This window comes from Heterocephalus glaber, unplaced genomic scaffold (genome assembly GCF_053883595.1).
Source record: "Heterocephalus glaber isolate CG9 unplaced genomic scaffold, H.glaber_assembly_v1.0 deba00001586, whole genome shotgun sequence".
NCBI lineage: Eukaryota > Metazoa > Chordata > Mammalia > Rodentia > Bathyergidae > Heterocephalus > Heterocephalus glaber.
This window is the reverse complement of record NW_028258364.1, coordinates 3123663-3137381: the sequence shown is the minus strand read 5'-3', so window position 1 is coordinate 3137381 and position 13719 is coordinate 3123663. Positions and strand designations below refer to the sequence as shown.

Below are 13719 nucleotides of genomic sequence, written 5' to 3'. Positions count from 1 at the left end.
TGCAAAAGCATTAGCAAAGACATGAGAGTGGTAGCCTCTGTGTACAGCAGTGAGAGGTTTTTATGGAAAAAAGAATCAGTAGTAAAACAGGAATTTTTATTTTTGACATTCAAATATTAATTAAATGTTTTTTAATTGGCATGTAATAGTTCCACAACTTCAAACAAGAAAGGGAATAAGGAGTTTAAGATGTAACAGATAGCACAGGGGCTTTTTGTGCCCAAGCACACACCTCTTGGCCTCTTCTTTAAAACCTTAGTCAAGGAATAGGCATCTCCCAATCCAAAAATACTGTCATTCTACTATTACAACTTTTTTTCTTTGGTTTTTAAATATGTCTTTTTAAAAAGTTAAAAATGGAAATATTCACTGAGCAAGATCAAACTTAAAAGCCTTCATGAAATAACTGAGAATGTTAGTTACTATCTTAGTAGAAATTATTTTATACAATAGTCTGGAGTCCAAGAACAAAGGGAAGAATGCCTATAATGTTCTAGAATGGGAGAAAGGGGTTGTTGTAAATAAATAAGTAGGCATAAAATACTAAAAGGAAAGAGACTGGAGAAAGGGATAGAGAGGTGACAGATACAATGAAAAACAGTGAAAATCAAGAAGTCCTAAAAAAAAAAAAAAAAAAAAAAGTCCTGCTTCTTCAGACTGTGGTGGATCCTGAAGCAGCCCACTGTATGGATTAAAAGCTGCACAGTGTACTGGACTACCTGAGTTCAAGCAACAGTTCTCCCATTACAGGTATGTAACTCTGGGCAAAATACCCAACCTCTCTGTCCCATTTCCTTGTAAGATGATGACACTAACAGAATCTATTTCATAGAGTTTTTCATAGAATTTTTGAGTTCATGCATGTATACCATTTAATGTCTGGCACATTGCAAATATTGTATTTTTTAAATGTTTGCTGTTGGCAGCCAATGCTTGGTGTCTTGTCACATACTGTTGGCATGAATCTCCAAACAGGAAGAAAGCTCATTAGGAGCACCTGTGACACTCTGCTGAAAGATGCTTTCTGACTGCTGGGAAAAATGCACGCCTTGTATTCCAAGGACAAGCCAGAAATGCCAGAGAGTTAATGCCAATGATAGTTAGGAAGCTGGTGTACAAACACTCAAACTGTCCATGCTCTTGGCCTCAGATAACTCTGGGATATTTTATTTGTTTTCCAAGAGTTCCCCAACAAAAGTGAGGTCCAACGCCTAAAATGGTAACTGCCAAGATAATGCCCTTTATTGGCCTTTCTCACCATTCCTCATCAGTGTTTCCTATAATCATTTCCCAGATAACTACCGGCATTTGAATTCTTTTCCAAGGTCTGCTTCTGGGGAAATCCACACCAAAGAACTGTTTTTTTATTACTAGTCCTAACAAATCAAAGAACATTTTTCTTTCACAAGGACAATGATCCTGTATTTTAGAAGATTAAATTAAACCACACAATTTATAGCATACTATATTTGATAAAAATAGTTAAGATTTTTAAAAAGCTCACTTCAATCCAGAACATATAAATGTGAAGGAGCCAGCTTTTCACAGAAAAAATGAATATTTCCTTTATCTGAAGAGGAAGAACAGAGGAAAGGATGGATCCACTTGCAGGGAGATTCTTTGTGGAAGAAATCAATTACTTCTACATATTTTTTAAAGTATGAGTCAAGTTCACATTTATTTAAATTCTATCCTTTTTTTTCTTTCTTATTACTCCCATTTTTTGCTTCTGAACCCTTTTTTACTTAGAGGAATTTTCAATGCATTGTGTTTTCCTGAGGACCAGTGGGCAGAGGTAGAAGTCGGAGGAACTGGTATCATCTCGTTCTTCTCACTCCTTTCTCTGAGTTAATAAACTAATGCTTGCTGAGGTGAGGTAGAATGGGGAATTAGGATGAGCTACAGTGATAAAGATCCTCTCATCATCAGCCCCAGGGCCATTCTCAGCTACTTGTTATAAATACAAAGTAAACATTTAAAAAAATAGAAGAGGAAAGGGGATACTAAAAAGGGGGGGTTAGAACCAAAAATACATGTATCACACATATATTTCTATGTACAGACTATTATTTCTAGGCCACAAACCTATAAAGCAAGTTACTATATTGAATACTATAGCCAATTTTAACACAACAGTGAATATTTAGTATTTATGCATCTATCTAAACACAGAAAATATATGTACAAATATGGTATAAGAGGTTTTTTTTTTAAGAGAGCGATACACCCACATAGAGCATCCTCCATGAACACAGCCTGCAGGACCTAAAGTTGCCCTGAGTGAGTCAGGGTGTGGTAAATGAATATGAAGACCTAGAACCTTACTATACACTACTGCTGACTTTTATCAATACTGTAAACTTGGGCTATACTGAGTTCATAAAACCATTTTCCTTTCTTCAATAATAAATTTATATTAGCTAACTGTAACTTGTTTACTTTGTAAACTTTTAAACAATTTTGTAATATTTAACTTAAAATACAAACACATTCGACATACATACAAAACATTTTGTGTGTTACTTTTTGAAACAGGGTCTCACTATGTAGTCCAGGCTGGCCATGAACTCACTATGGGTCCACATAACCTCGAACTCACAGCAATCCTTCTGCCCCGGCCTCCTGGGTTCTGGGATTACAGACTTATGCCACCAGACTCAGCCACAAAAATATCTGCTTTATATTTTTATCCAATAAGCTTTTTCCTATTAGGACCTTTCTTCCTTCCTTCTCTTTCCTTCTTTCCCTCCTTCCTTCCTTTCCTTCCTTTTCTTTCTTTCTTTCCTTTCTTTTCCAGTGCTGTGATCAAACCCAGAGAATTCTAGGCAAGCGCTCTATCACTGAGCAATATCACCAACCCACATTTTCTTTTTTCAACTCTTTTAAACTTTTTTGTTAAAAACTAAGACACACGACACAAGTTCAGGATGATCAATATCACTGTCTTCCACCTCTACATCTTGTCCCACTAGAAGGTCTTTAGGGCCAATAACACTGTGAATCTATCACTTCCTGTGATCATGACGTCTTCTTCTAGAATTCCTTCTGAAGGATCTGCCAAGCCTCTTCTTGAGCAGGAACCAACGCTTTTAAGAAACATGTGCATGCAGTTTACTTCTTTTTTCATCATAGATGTGCTTGTAAATAGATAATACATTGTGAACATTCTCCTCTACTAATAAAAACCCTCTAATATTGGAGATTGTGGTTTCAAACTCTTTAAGGTTACTTGTTCAGGTCTACAAAAGCTTATACTAAACACTTTGCTGTTAATTTTCTTGAGGGTTCTTTTTCTCATAATGTAGTTTCCTTTTCTCTTGCTTCTTAAGCTATCTGTTCCTGTTCCAGTTCCAATAACTTACTAGTCAACTTCCTAGGAACCATTTCGAGGAGCTCCTCAATGTTATCCCCATCCACATCAGGGTTACAGTTGTTTGACATCTCAACCGTAACTTTGCTGATTTTTGCAACCTCTTCACCCTTGGCAAATTCTTTGAGGTCATGGACAAAACTCTTGAGTGTCTTATTTCATGTGCAGGTATCATTCATTCACTCCTTAAGGATATCACCCCAAGCCCAAGCAAGGTTCTAGATGCAATTATAGATACTGTAATCCATATAGAATTGCATCACTGACTTCAGTCTTAAAACTTGCTATAACTCCACTTGCTGGATCAAAGAGGTAGTTTGGAGGAAGAACTATCACGGTGATATTGGGATGAAGATCAGGAAGAAGAGGACATGTATGAGTATTATCAACAATAAGTAAAATCTCAAAAGGTATGCTAGTCTCCATTCATACTTCTACATCTAACATAACAATTCAGGAGGGCATTTTGGAAGAAAAGTTAAATCACCCATTGCTTTTTATTGCTCCTATAGGTCAGCAGTAGTGTTTGCTTACTGATATGTTTCAAAGTCCTGAGCTTCTCACTGTGCCAGATCATAAAAGGTTTCAATTTGTAATCTATAACACTGCCCCCAGGTATAACTGTTATTGTCTCCTAAGAGCCTTAAAACATCAATTACTTGGCTTCCTTATTAAAAAGTCCTTTCAGCCATTCATTTCCACGTTAGGGAAGTTTCATCAATACCCAAGATTTGCTCTAACAAGTAATTTTCCTCCACAACTGGCTTATCCATTTTCCAAAAGTTCTTCAGCTACCTCGTATCAGATACCACAGACTTACCACTCACTTTCACATTAAGTAATGAATAACGATTCTTGAGTTACTTAGAACACCCAAAACTAGCAGTAAATTCAACTGTGAGGTTGGGTCCAAACTTTTCCTTCAATGTCACAAATACAATTTTCGCTTTGGCCTTGACTGCCATGGTGCTGAGAAGTACACACTTCTGTATCAGGTCATTAGAACTTTCTCTGTATCTGATGTAGGCCCTTATTAAATTTCTGTTTGTCACATTGCCTTCAATGAAGCAGCTCCTTTAACAGCTTCCATCACTTTGCTCTTGTTCTTCAAGATCACAGCTATGGTAGAATGGTACCTGCCTAACCGGTAAGCAATAACCACCACTAATTTTCCACTTCTGTAGTCCTTAATAACTTAACTTGGTTTCCAGGTCACTCACTCAACATCACCTCTTACTGGCAGCATTAGCAGTAAATTTTAATGATAAACAAAACAAAACAAAACAAGATTGTATCAAACACCAGAAAAATGATGCTATCAATGGATATGGTAAACACAAGATGTATAAGGCCACTGCTGGTATAATACAGCATACTATCTGTTTTAGTTACTTCCTCAGTGCTGGTAGAAAATACTGACAACCACAAGTTAAAAGAGAAAAGATTTATTTTAGCACACAGTTTATAGAGATTTCAGTCCACAGATGCCTTCAAGGCAGGGTGGCATGGCAGAACGGCCTGGTAGAGGAGAAACGGTCCATGGCAAGGCAGGCAGAAAAAAGTAGCAGCAGCAGCAGTGAGCCTCCTTTTCCCTTTTTATTCCATTCAGACTACAAGCCTATTAGTTGGTGCCACTCACACCCAGGGTGGATCTTCTGCCTTCAGTAAATCCATTCACCCACACCTAGAATTGTGCTAATCCAATCAGTAGATTGATCCAGTATCACATATCCATAATCTAGTCACTGCCAAAAGCCCCACCTGGGAATACATGAGGTTTTGGGGGACATTTTAAATATAAACCATAATACTGACAATAAACTTTTTAAAATATAAGTAGAAAATACTCTAAAGTAATGGTATAAAGTATAGTATAGTAAATGGGCAAACCAACAACACAGTCACTTATGTATACATAATTGTATTGCTATACCAGTGATGGCAAACCTTTTAAAGACCAAACGTCAAACTACAACTCAAAATCCACTTATTTATCATAAAGTGCCAACACTGCAATTAAACCTGAATACTGAGGTTTTAGTTTACAAAAAAAACCCCTCTACATTAACATTTTGTGCTTTAAAAACACAAAACATGCATGTCTTTGGTTCACTACCACTGAGCTATACCTTTTCTTTTCTTTTCTTTTAAGATGGGGCCTTACTTATGTTGTCTAGGCTTGTTCTGAATACAAGTGATCCTCCCACCTCAGCTTCCTGTGTGTTATACAATAGGCAAATGAGGAGATTTGTTTACACTAACATCAACACACACATTCAATGCACTGCACTAAGACATTACAAGTACTACAACATCACTAGGCAATAGCAATTTTTTTAAGCTTTATTATAATCTAATGGGACCCCTATAGTATATGTGGTCAACTGTTGATCAAAATGTTATTATGCAGTGTATGACTATATTTCAGTATTATATAACATTAACTATCTTCATTAAACTATTACTATATTTTATTAATATGAATCAGAGTACTTTTCTCATTAGCAAGCAGCACCTACAAATATCACAAAAGGTTGAGATTCCTGAATATAGAGGAAATCTTAAAAAGGGATGTTGGGCAACAAAAACAAATTTAGCCTCCTTAATAATTTTAGCCAGGGCCAGCCCTGTGTATATACATTGAAATTTATGCCCCATTCTATTTATTAAGCAAACAAAATATATAATTATCCTCTTAGGTCAAACCAATTAGGTATAATCCTTACTACCCAGGAATAGTCATTCCAGGTTCCTTTTAGTTCCAGGATTCAATTTATAACAAACAAAATTTCACCTGTTAACTCTAAAGTCCAACAGAATTAAGAGGTAAAATAACAATCATTCTAAAATAACAGAAATCCTCTGGTATCTTGGAAATAGAGTAGGCTTTAAAGTCAGTTTAAAAATGGAAAGTTCAATACTCCATTCCCACTCTTTTCTTGACAGCTTGAGCAAATCATTTAATCTTTTTGAGCCAGTTTCCAACTAATAAAATGAACATCTCTTTCTAGAAAAGATGCAAAAAGTATTAAAAATACAAGCTACCACTAAACTCATAGCACGGCACTTCAAAAAAATTATATCAGTGGTGGCTAAGCTCTATTAATATTCTTTTATTTTTTTTAATATTCTTTTGAAAAGTCAACAAAAAAGTAAAAGCTAAAAAAATTGTATGGCAGTAAATAATGACTAAAATTTGTCTCATTTCATACAATATATAAGAGAAAAACATACATTGAATAACAAAATTTTATAACCAAAAGTAGTTAGTTGACAAAAATTACAATGAATAAAATATAATGTTAATGTGAGTAACACAGTTCCACAAATACTAGGGAACATGATTCTTAGAAGCAAATCAAATACCAGACAAAAGGAATATTTAGAAATGGCAAGTGACAATTCAAACACTACAAACAAAAAAACTAAACAAATGTAAAGTACTTTTTAATATAAAAATGGTTCCACAAAAACGATTCAAGGTGGAGCAGAGCTACATAGTACAGAACATATCTAGCATGCATGAAATCTTTGGCTCAATCACCTTTAGCATATACATACATACATACATACGTACATAAATTCTTCAAAATTCAAAAATTCTGTTATCTATGAAAGAATTTCTGACATCTAAGAAGTCATATCAACGAAGAAAATTGTTCCACTTTAGCAAACCTCACTTCTATAGCAGAAATTTATACTGGCTCACCTAAATATTTAAATATATTTTTGTAAATATCTTGGAAAGCTTTAAAAAACTGTGACTTCAAAATTTACATTTCATGTAATGATATTTTTTAGAAGTCACAGGTGTCTTTCATACTGAACTTACATTCTCCAACTGTGTTTCACAATCCACTGCTCTTTCTATAGTCCTTACTTCCATAAATGGCCCAAATATCCATTCATTTACAAGGCAGACATTAGAGAATTCATTGTATTCATCTCACAAATATTTATTAAAAATTAATTATGTGCATGCCCATGATAGTAGACAGAAATTATACAGACTTCATTTTCCCTCCAGGCTACTAAATCTAATCCATCCTACCTCCATTATACCTATTGAATTCATTCTATGCCTTACTTTCCACTTGCACTGCTTTACTTCTAAGCTGAACTATTACAAGAGCCTAGGCTTCCAGTTCACCATTCTCCAATTCATCTTCCAGACTGTTACCTATCTGATCATGTAACTTCGGTCATATACATTTTCCATGATGTTCTCAGAGTTACTTCTCCTAACTACCCATGCAATTCTAAAATTCTGTCATTATCTTTAACATGAAAAACACTATGCTAACCTCTATAAGAATTCTAGTTTCCTGGTGTATCTTAAAGCAGCATTAGATGACCTTGCCTTATTATCTAAAATAATATAAAAGATTATAAATAAAGCAAACTACCATGTAGGCAGTGCTCATTTTCTAGTCTTTTACATAAAGCAAAACGTGCTTGCATATAAAATCAAGAAAAAATGAGTTCACAAAGAAGTTACTTTCTAAAAAAAATTCACTGCTCTTAGTACTTTCTAGGGCTACAGAGACCAGTACTTTACTACCAGAAGCCCAGATTAATGCCTGCCATATGACATTCAATATATAAAATGAATTAAACCACTCTTTAATCATGTTTAATCATGTCTTCTACTCTTCATACAATCCTAATAAAAAACTTACTTGAATTCAGCTGGGGACATACGTAGTTCGGTGGTAAAGTGCTTGCCTAGCATGTGTATTTGAGTTCAGTACTCTACACTCTACAAAGAACAAACCAAAAAGTCAACTAATTTTCCTCATTTATAAAACCGGACAGATTAAAGAGCAAGCAAAAGACAGAAAAGAATACTGACACTTGATAATCAAGTTCACCTGTAAATGTACAAGTTAAGGATGACTTGTCAATCAGCAACAGTCCAAAAGTCAGCCAAAATGATGTCACAGTATACACCACTACTACTCCACCTCTATTCCCTGACGATACAGACATTTTAAATCACAAATGAAACAGAAAGTCGTATTTTCGCTGACTAACAAGGAAATTTGATTATTTTAAATTTTACCCAATAAATGTTTACCCAAGATTTTTCCAGTCTTCAATGTTGTTTTTCCTTCCTCTTCTCTTCAGAAGATGCTTCTGCAGTGTTTCATCTTAACAAATCTAAAAAGAATAGTATTTTAAACAATTATACAAGGTATTCTGACTTTATGAGCAGTGTAACCATTTCAAATTAAAATGACTTAATGAAACATAACACATACAAGGAACTCTTTAATGTTAGTCCAGTATTACATTTCCTTGTTTAAACTTTCCCAATTAGAAAAAATGCTAAAGGCCACAATTTCCAAACTAAGATATTACAAGTTTCAAAACCACTGTACTTACAGAAAGAGCATGAGGGGAGAGTCAAAGGGTACTTAAGTTTAAGTGATACCTTTAAAACATATTCAAAGTATGGCCTTGAAAAAGTTTTCTATCAAATTGTTGGCTCTTTGCTAACAAGAAAATACTGTAGTTTCTTTTTCTATTCTTGGTACCTGCCATGCTTTATTTCTGTTTGTTTTTCAGTACTGGGGATTGAACCCAGGACCTTTGCCCTGAGCTACATCCCACGGGCTTTTGTTTTGTTTTGGGAGTTTCTTTGGTGTTTGTTTGTGATAGGGTCTTACTAAGACACTACGTTGTCCAGACCTACCATACTTTTTTATCAAATAAAAATCAACTTGCAAACTCTTAAGGCACTTTCGAGATGGTACAGCATACCGCTTAAGGGGCTATATAAACTAAAGCCAAATTGCCTGACTTCCAATCACAGTTCTTTGGGCAAGTTATGTTTTAGACTTGAACTATGAGCTTTTAGTTTTCTCATCTATAAAATGAGAATGATAACATACTTTACACAAGAGGATCATTGGTGCTTAAATGTTAGATGCACATGAAGCACATTTTATTCAACAGTTACATTAAGATAAATATTCTGGATAATTCATCTGTTTTCATACTTCGTCTAGTTAAACTAGAATAAATCAACTTCATTTCCATTTATGCACAGGATGAAAGCAGCAACATGAAACCACATTACAAGACCCACGATTTCCTCACAGAGGAAATTTACAAGACTTCTTTCCCCTTAACAAACGTCTCTAACCTGCTGTCTGCACTAGGGCCAATCCGGGGGGAGAAATTCCGGAGAATTCACTTCACCTTCCTTTGCCCAAAACACAATGTTTACACTGAAAGGTACTCTTCCCTAGTGTAGTGCAGCAATTCAGAACACAAACAACATCATGCCTAGGAACGCAAAGGAGATGCCAGGCTTCGCTGAATTCGAAAAACCGAGCCCCGCGAAGCAGTACGGCAAGCCGGCGCTGCTACGGGGCTGAAGTCCGACCCCGCGGGTTCATGGTCTTTCCCGCCGCCCGTCAGACACTCGAGCACCGCCCACCTGCCTCGAGGCCAGCCACGGGGTCTGCTCCCGCATCCTACCCCAGCCCTCCGGCTGCCGAGGCCCTCCTAGGCCTCTCTCCGGACCTCTGACACTCGGTCTGCAGGTCACCGCGCCGCAGGTAAGACCGTCAAAGGAAGATGAGAGGCGTCGCCGCCGCAGCAGGCAGCCGCGAGGACGCCGAAGCTCTCCGACTGGAACCTGGTGCTGTCCACCTCGCCTTCACCAGCCGGGCCCGACCCAACCCCTCACCTTGGCGCGAGCCTGGGCAGCCTGAAACATTTCTGGATTTTCTCCAATCGACGCCGAGGGCCGTGGGCGGCGACGGCGGCCGTGTCGACACCGAGGTGGACGCGGCCTACTGGGCACTGCCGACGCCCACACTTTCCAGCCCCGCCGCCCCAGGTCCAGCTCCCGGGCCGCAGCCTCTGACACCCCGGGGGCGGGGGAGGGGAGGAGTCCGAGCTGCGCCCCGCGGCACTGCGTCTACGTCAACTGATAGCGTCAAACGTCAGGGCGCTGGCGCCTCAAACTCGCCACTCGAGCCCCACCCTTCCCCGGCTGGGGGCGGAGCCTGGAGCGCAAGACTGAGGTGACTGAGGGTTGGAAAGTCCGTGCTGCCTACCCAGGGGGAAATTAATTACCTTCCTGATCCCAGAGGCAGATAAGGCTAAATTTTTAAGAAGGAGAGCAACAGCAACAACAACGAAAAGAATCAAATGGGTGTAATGATGCAAAATAAATCCTTACAGAATAGAGGGAAATTTATGACTCGATGAATAAAGGGAGCGTGAATGTATGAAATGGCACCACACCGAATCTCTGAATTAAATATATTATTTTTATTATCATTAATCAAAGTGGCTTCATACCATTTTTAAAGAGAATGGCTGGCTCTTATTTACCAAGTGAAGCAAGGCAAACAACTTTCTGGAATTACAGGCTTATCACAGATACCTTTTCACTTCTTATGTACCAACTACATTAGAAAAAGTGAAACAATATTAATTCTGTGGAAGCTTTCATTTTGCCCGGAGTAGATGTGGAGTTGCAGATAAGGCAACTAGCAATAAATAGCAAGCATTGTTTAGCAGGGGCGGTTGACTCAATTCTCCCCAAATCCTGTGAGGGATATTCTCATTATTCTCGTTTTTCTCCATTTCACAAATTTAAAAAGTAAAACACAGAGTGTTTAAATACTTATCCAAACCAGAGAGCCAGGATTTGAACACAGAACCATGGCTCCACAGTTCATTCCCTTACGCATTATTTACTGCCTATCAACGTTGATACCTCTATTTGTGACTTCCTTCCAGAGCTCAAATACATCTTTTAACTTTTCCACATGGTAGCTGCAATCTTAAAAAGACAGATATGAAACCGAAGGCAGAAAACATAAGGTACTGCAATTAACTTCTATTGTATAAAAAGAAATGGAAGCCCAGGTAGAAGTAGGTTGTGGAAGGACTAGATGAAAGCCAAAAAGAGAAAAACATGCACCTATCTTAGATCCTCACCCCTGCCACCTGAACACATCTGCCCTTATTTAAATTAACCCCTAAATGTTTCTTTCTGCACCTTAACAAAGACATTAATTTATTGAAATTAATATCAAGGGAGGATTCTAATAATTCTCAGTCTTTGACCCTAGTGAATTTACAAGATTCAATTTTGTTGCAGTCAAACTACCAATTTCGCTGGAAAGGAAAACTGTCCCAGTATAATTTCTTTAGGTTCCCCAAACCAAAAACTGAACTGAAACTGTGATCTTTCTCTAACCAAGTGGGAGGTTGTGTTATAAAAATGAATTATTTCAGGGCCAGGGATTTAGCTCAGTGGTTCCGCTGCCTGCCTCGCAAGTGCAAGGAACCGAGTTCGATCCCCAGTACCAAAAAAAGAAAAAGAAAAAGAAAATAAATTATTTCAGAGCCTTTCTATTGTAAACGTTCTTAATCTTGTGAAAATCTTTTAACTCTAGCATTTCTTGCAGCTCACTAACTTGCCTTCCCCAGCATCCCACCTACATTCATTTTCACCAGCATGCCACTAAAGTAAGCTGATATTAGCCCTATAATAATTTTTTTATTTTAACTTTTACTTTGAAATAATTGTAGGTTCCCAGGAAGTCGCAAAGATAATGTAAAATAGTCGCATGCATGTGTCACCCAGTTTTCGCCAATGCTTGTATCTTATATAATTATAGCACAATATGAAAACCCCAAATTTGGCATTGGTACAGTGCATACGTATAGATCACAGTCATTTTATAATGTTTAAATCATGCAACCATCACTGCATACTAAACATAGCACTCTTATTTTTCCCTGAAGCTCTCCCTCCTACAACCCTTTATAGTCACAGTCACTCCTTTCCTCCTACAATTTCTAATCCTTGGTAACAACTAAGATTATATTTTTATAATCTTGTCTTCCAGAATGTTATGTAAATGAAGTTTACACTGTGTAACCCTGGGAGACTGGTCTTTTTCAATCTACTTAATGGCTTTGAGATCTACCCAACTTATTGCATAGGTTGATAGTGGCTTCTTTTTATGCTGAATAGTAGCCCATGGTATGGATATGCGAAAGCGCACTCATTTGCCCATTGGAGGACAGGTTGGTTGTTGCCAGTTTGATACTATTGCAAATAAAGCAATTAGGAATAATTGTGTATAGGTTTATTGCTGTGGTGTAGTGATTTTAAGAGATAAGAAAATTTTATGTATCCATTTCTTTGGCCTTAGTGAAGGGCAGTATATTTTTAAGGCGGACACAAGATAAAAAGGTGAAGCTCATCTCTTTCAGCTTTCTCTTTCCCCTGGGTCCTCTCATTTGTACTCAAAAATTTTTACTCAGAAGCCAGTCTCTGAGTCGGGTTATATCAGCATCATGTGGTCCACAAATATTCTCTTCACCATTTTCTGGGGGATATTTCTCTTTTATATAAAAATTCCTAAAAGTAAATCAATAAACAATACAAATCCTAACTTAAGGAGACTGCATGAAATAAATCTCTAAGGATATAATTGCAGTCAAACGAAACGAGTTATTTAGAGGTAAAAGACTGCTTTCAAAATAAGCTGCATAAGAAGCCACCAAATTATTTACATTGATATTTTCACCATAAAAATGTTTGACACTAGAGTAAAATAATTAAAAAATGTAAATTATAACTGTAACTATACATTTAAATATATATAAACTGCCAGAAAATTAACTAATACTTATATATATTGTTTCATTTTGAAATTAATTTTATTGGTACATTTTAGGTATACAATATAGGGATATTCATCATTGGAAATTTGTACCTTTATGTAATCCATCTTGGTTCTTATTTTTTTCCTCATTCCCCTGCCCTCCCTTGAACCCCTCCACCCCTCACTATTTACAAAGACTTTGTTTCCATTTTTTCGTTTTCTCATATTAATTCCATTCCCTTCTTTGCTTTGCCCTCCCAATTCCCCTGCCCCTTTGCCCCTTTTCTTTCTATTTCAAATGATCTATTATACTTTTTAGTCTTTATTTACACTTTCCGTTTCTCACATTAGAGAAACTATTCCGTGTTTATACATGTGTGGCCTATTTATTTCACTTAAGAGTATCACCTCAATGTGCATCTATTTAGCAATAAAAGTCTCTACTTTCTCCTTCTTTATGCCAGGGTAGTATTCCATTTTATAAAAAAAACCCCAAAAAACCACATCTTCTTGGTCCAGTCTCCAGTTGATGGGTAACTGGGATGTTTCCAAAATTTAGCTATTACAAACTGCTGCTATGAATGTGGGTGCACATATAATGCTCTGGTATGATTCTTTTAATACTTTTGGGAAGATACCCAGCAGGGGAATAGCTGGGTCAAATGGGACTTCCAATTCTAGTTCTTTGAGGTATCTCTATACTGA

General features: G+C 37.0%; 1 protein-coding gene across 11 annotated transcripts in view; it reads right to left on the bottom strand.

The window, feature by feature from the left end:
- The window catches only part of Bltp1 (bridge-like lipid transfer protein family member 1), a 241252-nt gene extending 231019 nt beyond the window's left edge, over window positions 1-10233 (bottom strand). For 10 of the 11 annotated variants that reach the window (XM_021236449.2, XM_021236454.2, XM_021236453.2 and 7 more), the window contains exons 1-2: window positions 10068-10233; window positions 8448-8530 (exon numbers count right to left, since the gene is read on the bottom strand). The gene's annotated coding sequence lies outside the window, so the exon portion shown is untranslated. Of the gene's footprint in view, window positions 1-8447; window positions 8531-9856; window positions 9995-10067 lie in introns of those variants that run through there. The other variant, XM_087193258.1, reaches the window with a different exon arrangement.
- Between the last annotated feature and the right edge of the window lie 3486 nt (window positions 10234-13719).